The sequence below is a fragment of the Mesocricetus auratus genome, unplaced genomic scaffold (genome assembly GCF_017639785.1).
Source record: "Mesocricetus auratus isolate SY011 unplaced genomic scaffold, BCM_Maur_2.0 Super-Scaffold_100004, whole genome shotgun sequence".
NCBI classification, from domain to species: Eukaryota; Metazoa; Chordata; class Mammalia; order Rodentia; family Cricetidae; genus Mesocricetus; species Mesocricetus auratus.
The window spans coordinates 98313724-98323155 of record NW_024429189.1 but is presented as its reverse complement, the minus strand read 5'-3'; the positions used below and the strand labels follow the sequence as shown (position 1 = coordinate 98323155).

The 9432-nt window shown below is 42.7% G+C and overlaps 1 long non-coding RNA gene across 1 annotated transcript; it reads right to left on the bottom strand.

Moving 5' to 3' along the window:
• Positions 1 to 246: 246 nt before the first annotated feature.
• On the bottom strand, positions 247 to 6094 carry LOC121140246. Its single transcript, XR_005877036.1, has 3 exons — positions 6054 to 6094; positions 912 to 1156; positions 247 to 286 (listed from the first exon to the last, which is right to left on the bottom strand). It is a non-coding gene; the product is annotated as an uncharacterized LOC121140246 (long non-coding RNA).
• Positions 6095 to 9432: the final 3338 nt, after the last annotated feature.

Here is a 9432-nt window from a genome sequence, read left to right as displayed (position 1 = left end):
GGATATATACTGATCTACTACCCAAAGCCCCATAGGTTGCCTAGGTTTCCTCATTGACGCCCACATTCAGGGTGTGTGGATCAGTCCCAAGCTGGCCTCTCAGCCATCAGTCTGGAGCCCAAGATCTCCCCCTTGTTCAGGACAGCTGTTTCTGTGGGTTTCACCAGCCCAGTCTTGACCCCTTTGCTCATCACTCCTACCTCTCTGTCACTGGGTTCCAGGAGTTCAGTTCAGTGTTTAGCTGTGGGTGTCTGCCTCTGCTTCTGTCTGTCACTGGATGGAGGTTCTAGGATGGTATATAAGATAGTTGTCAAAATCATTATTAGGGAGGGGCATTTAAGGTAGTCCCTCTACTATTGCTTAGTTTTCCAGTTGGTGTCATCCTTGTAGATCTCTGGAAATCTCACTAGTGCCAGATCTTTCCTCAAACCTATAATGACTCCCTCTATTATGGTATTTCTCATCCTCCTCTCCTCTATTCTTCCCCCAACTCAACCTTCCTGCCTCCCCCATGTCCTCTTCTCCCCTCCTCTTCTCCCCCTCTCTTTTTCCTGGCTCCCTCTCCCCCTCCCCATGCTCCCAATCTGCTCAGGAGATCTTGCCTCATTCCACCTTCTCTGGGGGTACCATGCATATCTCTCTTCGGGTCCTTCCTGTTTCTCAAAAAGTCTAAAGATAAAGAAATTTAAGGTTGTGATGAAGACAACCAAGGAGAAATGTTTGGGTGAGCAAGACAGAGTAGCACTCCTCAGAGAGTCTGGTGAGCCCATCAGCGAGAGGAGGAACTGCACATCTTCTTCTTTCATGGTCCCTTGGGGAAATGTAGTCAGGCCTCTGTGGTAGACTGAGGCCATGTTTCCATTGCAGGACTCAGGTGGTCTGGGGAAAACCTGGTCTTGTGGGAGACTCACCAAATGAAAACAAAGGTTCAGTGTTGCATAAAATTCCAGTCCTGGAGAACAGCAAAAGCCGTGGATGGTGGTGAGGAGCAAGGCCATGGTAGGAGGGCAAAGGCCTGGAAGCAATGGAAGTAGGCGTCCTGGTAACAGTAATGGGTGTTGAGGGCGCGGTGGCGAAAGCAGGGAAACCCACATTGTGGCCGCTCTCATGGTATGTCTCGATCCTGTGCTTCAGTACCAGGTGTGACATTTCATGTCTAGAGATAAGAGGTACAAGAGAGAGGTGGTGAGTCAGCTCAACCTTCAAGCAAGACCCTGAAACAAAGCAAAGTGTTTTCTTAAGATTCCTTAGGCGGTACAGAGAGCCTGGTTGTATGACTTGTGCATGTGACAGAGGTAGGGGCAAGGAGTATACAGGAATTACTATGTGTGACAGGAGTCACTCTTTCTCTGGGTGTGAGAGTGAGGATTGGTTAACGTGTGACCCATTTTGCCCAGAGTCTCTCATCCCTCCTGCAGTGAACTGGCCATTTAGGGCCTAGTTACCTGTAAAGTCCCAGACTGCCCTGCTTATGGAACATGACATTTACACTAGGTAAATCCCTTTGGGATATAAAATGGACTCCCAGCTTCCACCAAACCAAGAGCTAAGAATGTCATAGACAGCATCCAAAACAATAGCCGAGATCTCTCTGCTTTGCGGTGACTATTTTCTCTTCCAACCTATGTATTTACAAAGTGCCTTGATTTTTACTTTTGCATTGCCATCTTTTACAGTTTCTGTTCACTTTTGTCGTGCACGTGCGTGCATACACACACACACACACACACGCACGCACACACACACCTAGAGTCTGCACACAAGAGAAAACTCATTATTGGTCTTCACAGGTCTGACTTATTTATTATAACATAATGACTCCATGATTTCATTTTTCTTAACAGTTGTGTAAAATTCCATGCATTTTCCTTTTTCATTTATCTGTTGATAAGCACTAAGGCTGGCTCCATTTCTTAGAGCTTATGAACAGTACAGTAATAAACATGGACATGGAAATAGTCTGTGTATACTGGCCTGGAGTCGGTTGAATATACACTCAAGCATGGCACAGCTGGGTCATATGCTGGTCTGTGTCTAAGTCTTTAGTGTTTAAGGACAGCTACATATTGACTCTCAGAGGTTAACCAGTTTACATTCCTACCAACATCATACAAGATTCATCTTTCCTCCACACTTTAGGACTCATATATTCTATTTCTGTGAGGAATATTTTTGCAGTTTTGCCGGAGACTGGACTGAATTTATATGTGGCTTTTGGTAATATAAGCCATTATTATAATGCTGACTCTGCCAACACATGAATATAAAGAGTTTCTGGGCTTCTTAAATTTCTTTCTTTAGCATCATAAAATTTCCATTGTTGAGCCTTTCACATCCATGAATGGCTTCATTCCTAGGTATTTTATTTTATTGTTGTTTGAAGTGATTATGAATGGGATTTCTACCCCTTAGCCCAATTTCTTTCTCATAAGTTTGATGTTGATATACAGGAAGGTTACTCAGTTCTGTGAAGTGATTTTGTATCCTGCTACCTTGTTGAACATGTTTATCAGGGTGAAGAGTTTTCTGGTGGAGTTGGTGGGAACTGTAAGTGTTCATGGCATCTGAAAACCAGGATACCTTGATTTTTGGAAACTAATTCATGTTGGATACCTCATTTACAAGCAGTTTCACCCATTCCACGGGTACATTTTGTATATTATTTGCTTGGCTATGTAGAGCTTTTTAGTCACACTAAAAACACATTGTCAGAATCTTGCTTCCTTTGGTTTCAGGAGACAGGGTCTCAGTACATAGTTCATGCTGACTCCAAACTTGTAATCTTCCAGACTCAGCTTCTCAAGTGCCGGATTACAGCTGTGTATGACATACTCGTCTGTTGAGAGCCTGCTCTCAGATCAGCATGGGTTTCTTTGGGGCAAGGGACCTGTGGAAATGGACTGTCACTTGGCAAGGACCGGTAGTCCACAGGACAGCATAGGAGTTTATGAAACTTATGTAGTTTGCATGCTCTTTTCACTCTCATATTGATTATTCTTTGGGTGGTTTTTAGTTTTACTTTGTCAGTCATACATGCAACAATGGTAATTTTACCCAGAAATTCTGCTTGTTCTTAAATATTTTCCCCTAAGATTGGACAGAGGACTAATGCTTTTCAAATTTCTTATCTGGAATTACTAACAACTCCTAATTCTGGGAGCTTTTCTGACTCTATAGATACTGTTAGGTACATATGAGTAACAATGCTTGGAACATTAACCATGTCCCACAGATCTGGAGAGTAAGGCATGTGTACATAGAATAGGGAAAGGGCCTCAGGGATACATATAGCGCCAACTGTAGAGAGTAAGTTCATTGAATCATTGGTAGGATCTGGTATGAGTCCAATTCAAAATGTGGGATGGATAGATCCATCTTTACTATAAATATGAGTTTATATTGGTGGTAGAAGTGCTGTATAGTGAAATGGGAAAAGGGTGGTTTGTCAAGGTCTGCTTTTTACAGAGAGATTGAGACGTGGACCCTCTTGTAGAAAATGGAACTATATAAAAGCATATCTTACAGACATGGAGGAATTGTCTGGGTTTGAATATTGCTGTCCTTAAAGCATTGTGCCCATGTCTGTTACTGTTTAACTTTGTAACTGCAAGTAGCTGCCATCTGACATGAGAGCTGCAAGAGCAGGATGTGTCTGGTTCTGTATTTAGTTAAGTCTGCAAACATGCTGAACTCTATGTCTAGAATAAGGTTATGCAGGAGATGGGAAGGTATGTTTAGGGAAGCATAAAGGGGAACAATGGGAGTTTTCATAATGAGCACAATGTATTCCTTAAATTTTGATGTATTTCTTAAAGTCAAAAATAGACCTGGGTATTGGTGACACACACCTTTAATCCCAGAATTTGGGAGGCAGAGGCAGGCGGATTTCTGTGAGTTGGAAGCCAGGCTGGTCTATAAAGCAAGTTCCAGGATAGGCTCCAAAGAAATACAGAGAAACCCTGTCTTGAAAAACAGAAGAAGAAGAAGAAGAAGAAGAAGAAGAAGAAGAAGAAGGAGGAGGAGGAGGAGGAGGAGGAGGAGGAGGAGGAGGAGGAGGAGGAGGAGGAGGAGGAGGAGGAGGAGGAGGAGGAGGAGAAGGAGAAGGAGAAGGAGAAGGAGAAGAAGAAGAAGAAGAAGAAGAAGAAGAAGAAGAAGAAGAAGAAGAAGAAGAAGAAGAAGAAGAAGAAGAAGAAGAGAAGAGTAAGAAGTCAATAATAAAGCTGTGCATGTAACCCTGGTAAGAAAAACAAAAAAAAATACTTTGTTTAAGTATAAATAAAGATGGCCTGAGCTATTAGGAGCCACCTGAATGCAGTCCTCTTGGTGGTCAGAATCTTTCCTTGCACCGATGCCCATTGCCCACTTCAGTACTTGAACCCGAGCCAAGGCTGGACCCCAGCACTTACTCTCCAATTTCAAGGAGCTTTGCTTCTATATTTTCCAGTAAGGATTTTATAGACTCTTACATTTAAACCTTTAGTACAATTTGGGTTAAATTTTTTAAGTGGTATAAAATGTTGATCTAATTTTATTCATTTATTCTTATAAATTGGATATTTAATGTGCCTAGCAACATTTATTGAATAGAATATCCTTTCTGGAATTTTAATACTGATCCATTTCTCCTTTTAGATACAAATTATACTGTTTTGGTTGCTATAGTTTTGTGACATAGTTAAACAAGAATTATAGTTTCTCTTGCTTTGTTCTTTTTTCTCAAAATTGCTTGTATTGTTTAGGATCTTCTGTGGCTCTTCATAAAGTTATGGATCCCCAATTTCTGTGGCAAATGCTCTTGGATTTTTATAGGAATTATACTATTCTTTACATTAAACACTATCTCTATGTTGGCTATATCCAACCATTGACCAAAATATTTGAGGGCAAGTGTCAACAGAACAGAGAGCATCTATTTACACTGTATTACATGCTATAAATAATCTGATGATTTCAAGCATATGGAGGATACTTGTTACATTTACATACTATAGGTGACTTGTGTACCTACAGACTTTGGCATACTATAGGTGACTTGTGTACCTACAGATTTTGGCATCCTGGAACCAGTCCCCATTAGATGACATCTCTGGGTAGCATGTCAATTTTAACACAAACTTTTCCATTTGACCTAGTTCTGTCAACTCTAAAAAAAGAAGGCATTTGGAGGAGCTAGATGAGAGTGACAATGGGCCTCAGAAAAACTGCCCTGAGATTTGACTCTTCCTGGTCATGGCACCCAAGCAGCAAAATGCAGAGGCATTAGTTGAATGCTGCTGAACGGGCACACTCAAAGATGGCATGTTAGGTCCCTTAATCAGATCCTCAGGGGGACTCTGGTACATTTTAAAGGCTAGATGTAGTCTCAGAGAACCCTACTCTTCCCTCTGAACTCAGCTGTCTTTCTGCCCCTATAGCCTCAATATTGTCACCAGCAGAAATTGAGTTTGAGTTAGAATTGACTTTGGAACCCGTGCTTAGTGCCAAGTGTTGTTGACAACCACAGTGACATTGCTCCAGCAACCAGCTTCTATATTTGGATTGGCTCTGAAGTTCTCTCTGCTTGGAGCCTCTACCTGGGAGTTCTTTCCTCTTCTTCCAGACTCTAGGCAGCTGTCACTTTTACCTCATCTAGTGACGCTGTCTTTTCCTTCTTTGGGTCTTCTGACTCTGGCCCAAAGTCAACTTTGCCTCCACTCTTCTCCTTTGGCATGACTTTGGCTTCAGTCTGGTCTGGCAGTCAGCCCTACATTCTTCAGTTCTCAGAACATTCATCCATGATCCTCAGAACCCCACACTTCTCCATGACTCCAGTTACCTCTCCCTGCCTCAAGGCTATGACATCCCAACCCACTCCATTTTAATTGGTCAAACACATCTGCCTGCCTTGAAGAAAAGTGGTGATTTTGGCTACTTATGCTATACACAGAGGAAGAACAACAATAACAAGAAAGCAGGGGGAAAAATCTCACATAGATCTGTGGACATAAAATGGAAAAATGTGACCCTTGTGTTCATCGGAGAATAAAACCTGAAGTAAGGAAAGCAAATGCTACCTTTAGTGTTCCTTTCCTGGGCTGTGAGAACTAGGTTTGAGTGACCTTTTAAGGGAAAAAAGTAATAGAATTCTTGGTGACACTCCCAGATTCTTTCAAACAAAACAACCTAACAACAAACAAAACGGAACCCCAGTCAAACACATATTCTTTCTCTTCCCATCTCCCTTTCTCTAAACCCTGCCAACCCTCTCCCCATTTTCTCCTTCCCTCTCTCTATTTCTACAGACACCGATTACTAGCTCCCTCCAGGGTAGAGTAAGAACTCAACTCCCACTTGTCTCTTCTGAGACCAAGAATGACCAAACTGAATTAGTGAAGTGGATCTCCCTGCAACAGTTCAGTTTGGTCATTTGTACCTCAGAAGAGGCAAATGGGAGCCAACTTCACAGGGCTTATTGGTAGAGAAAACACTTGGAAAACAAAGCATGGGGCACTGAGAAGGGAAAGATAGTACAAGTTCTGTGTTCTATTTGTAGGGATCTGTGAGGGTTTAATGTACGCTTCAGACAAGCAGTCAACTGGTTGAGAACTCAAAGGAACTATCTCGTATAAGGTCGTCCCAAGAACTTCTTGTGTGGTCATTTTTTACTGCTTCCTTTGTTTAGTGTGGCTTACCTGTGTTCATATCAGTTTTTGCCTGTGGATCCAAAGATCTAGGGTCAGCTTGCTCTCATCTTTACTGTCTGCTATTGGACAGCAACCTTCCTAATGCATTAAACATATCCTTAGCTTGCTCTTCAGAACAGTCGGGAAGGTGGTGACATTGTGGGTGAAATGAGCGGTTGAGGGCTCCAGGAGTGGAAGAAGAGTCTGTGCTGCCCCACATCCTGTGCTTCCTACAAATCCTTGCACTTGCTGGCCTTTCTAGGACTCTTGTGGCCCTCCTCATCACTGCTGAAGCCTGAATGATGACACCGACTAGCTGGCTGGCTGGCTGGCTGACTGACTGACTGAGAAAATAGATTCTCCTCTGAAACAGGTGTCTTAGGCTGTCCACAGTGACTTGTCAAAAGATCATTCCCAACATTCCATAGTTAATGAGGGAGTGTGCTATGAAATACAGTGGAGCAACTGAAAAGGACTAAAGCAGGCACTGGAGCTAAGAGTGTTCAGAATATCAACCCTAGTGGCCAAATTGATCTAATAACAGACAGAGATGGAATGAAGCATGATGTGTAAGGACTGAAACATACATTATTGCAGGCCCCAGGGCATATAGAGTCGAAACTGTGGAAAGTTGAGTTAGGAAAGGTGGGTTAAGGGAATAAGAAGTGAGAAAAAAAGAGGAAAAAGGGATGATATGATGAGAGAAAGAGAGGTTTCTCCTGTAAAGCAGTTGGTGTCATTTTCACAGGCCTTACACAATATGAATTAAGGCTAGAAACGGGAAGTTTGAGTTGAGATAGGGGCTTTCTGCAAGAATTCCTTGTTGGAGGCTACCATTCCCCCTGAGTTGGCTCTGGCTTGAGGCTGGGATTCTAGTTATGGAGACAACCAGCTTTGGTTTTACAGCCACAAGAACTTACTTCTTTAGAGTCTGAGATTGGAGTTTAGTTAATTGTTACTTAGCATAGTTTATATCATAACTCACTATTTTTTATTTTATTTAAATAAGAAACAAGGTTGTTTTACATATCAATCCCAGTTCCCTCTCCTTTCCCTCCTCCCTTGACCTCCCTTTCCCACCGCTAACCCTCCCATCCATTCCCCTTCTGCTCCCCATGGAGGGTGAGGCCTTTCATGGGGGCATCTTCAAAGTCTGTCATAGTATTTGGGTCAGGGCTTAGGCCTTCCCCCATTTGTCCAGGCTGAGAGAGCATCCTTCTATTTAGAATGGGCTCCCAGAGTCCACTCTTTTGCTAGGGATAAATAATGATCTACTACCAGAGACCCCATAGAATGCCAAGGCCTCCTCACTGACACCCATGTACAAGGGGTCTACATCAGTCCTATGCTGGTTTCCCAGGTATCAATCTGGGGTCAATGAGATCCCCCTTGTTCAGGTCAGTTGTTTCTGTGGGTTTCACCAACCTGGTCTTGACCCCTTTGCTCATCACTACTCCCTCTCTGAAACTGGATTCCAGGAGTTCAGTTCAGTATTTAGCTGTGGGTGACTGTTTCTTCTTCCATCAGCTACTGGATGAAAGCTCTAGGATGGAATATAAGGTAGTCATCAATCTTATTATTAGTGAAGGGCATTTAAGGTAGCCTCTCCACTGTTGCTTAGATTGCCAGTTGGTGTCATCCTTGTAGATCTCTGGAAATTTCCCTAGTGCCAGATTTCTCTTTAAACCTATAATTGCTTCCTCTATTATGGTATCTCATATTGCTCTCCTCTATTCCCCACCCCCACTCAATCTTCCTGCTCCCTCATGTCCTCCTCTCACCTCCTCTTCTCCCCTTCTCTTTCTCTTAGCTCCCTCTCCCCTCCCCGCCATGCTCCCAATTTGCTCAGGGGATCTCGTCTCTTTTCCCTTCTCTAGGGGACCATGTATGTCTCTCTTAGGGTTCTTCTTGTTTCCTAACTTCTTTGGCACTGTGAATTGTGGGCTGGTAATCCTTTGTTCTATATATAGAATCCATATATGAGTGAGTACCTACCATGTTTGTCTTTTTGTGACTGGGTTACCTCACTCAGGATGGTTTCTTCTAGTGCCATCCATTTGGCAGCAAATTTCAAGATTCCATTGTTTTTTTCTTCCACTGAGTAGTACTCCATTGTGTAAATGTACCACATTTTCTCTATCCACTCTTGATTTGAGGGGCATCTAGGTTGCTTCCAGGTTCTGGCTACTACAAATAATACTACTATGAACATAGTAGAACAGATGTCCTTGTTGTATGAATGTGCATCTTTTGGGTATATGCCTAAGAGTGGAATTGCTGGATCTGGTGGTAGACTGATTCCCATTTTCCTGAGGAATCTCCATACTGATTTCCAAAGTGGCTGTACAAGTTGGCACTCCCACGAGCAGTGGAGGAGTATTCCCCTTTCTCCATGTCATCTGCAGCTTAAACTGTCATTGGTATTTTTGATTTTAGCCATCCTGATAGGAGTAAGATGGTACCTCAGAGTTGTTTTGATTTGTATTTCCCTGATGGCTAAGGATGTTGAGCACTTTCTTAAGTGTCTATCAGCCATTTGGGACTCCTCTATTGAGAATTCTCTATTTAGTTCTGTTCCCCATTTTTTAAATGGATCCTTTGGTGTTTTGGTGACTAGTTTCTTGAGTTCTTTGTAAATTTTGGAGATCAGCACTCTGTCAGATGTGGGGTTGGTGAATATCTTTTCCCATTCTGTAGCTGTCATTTTGTCTTGTTGACTGTGTCCTCTGCCTTACAGCAGCTTCTCATTTTCAGGAGGTCCCATTTATTA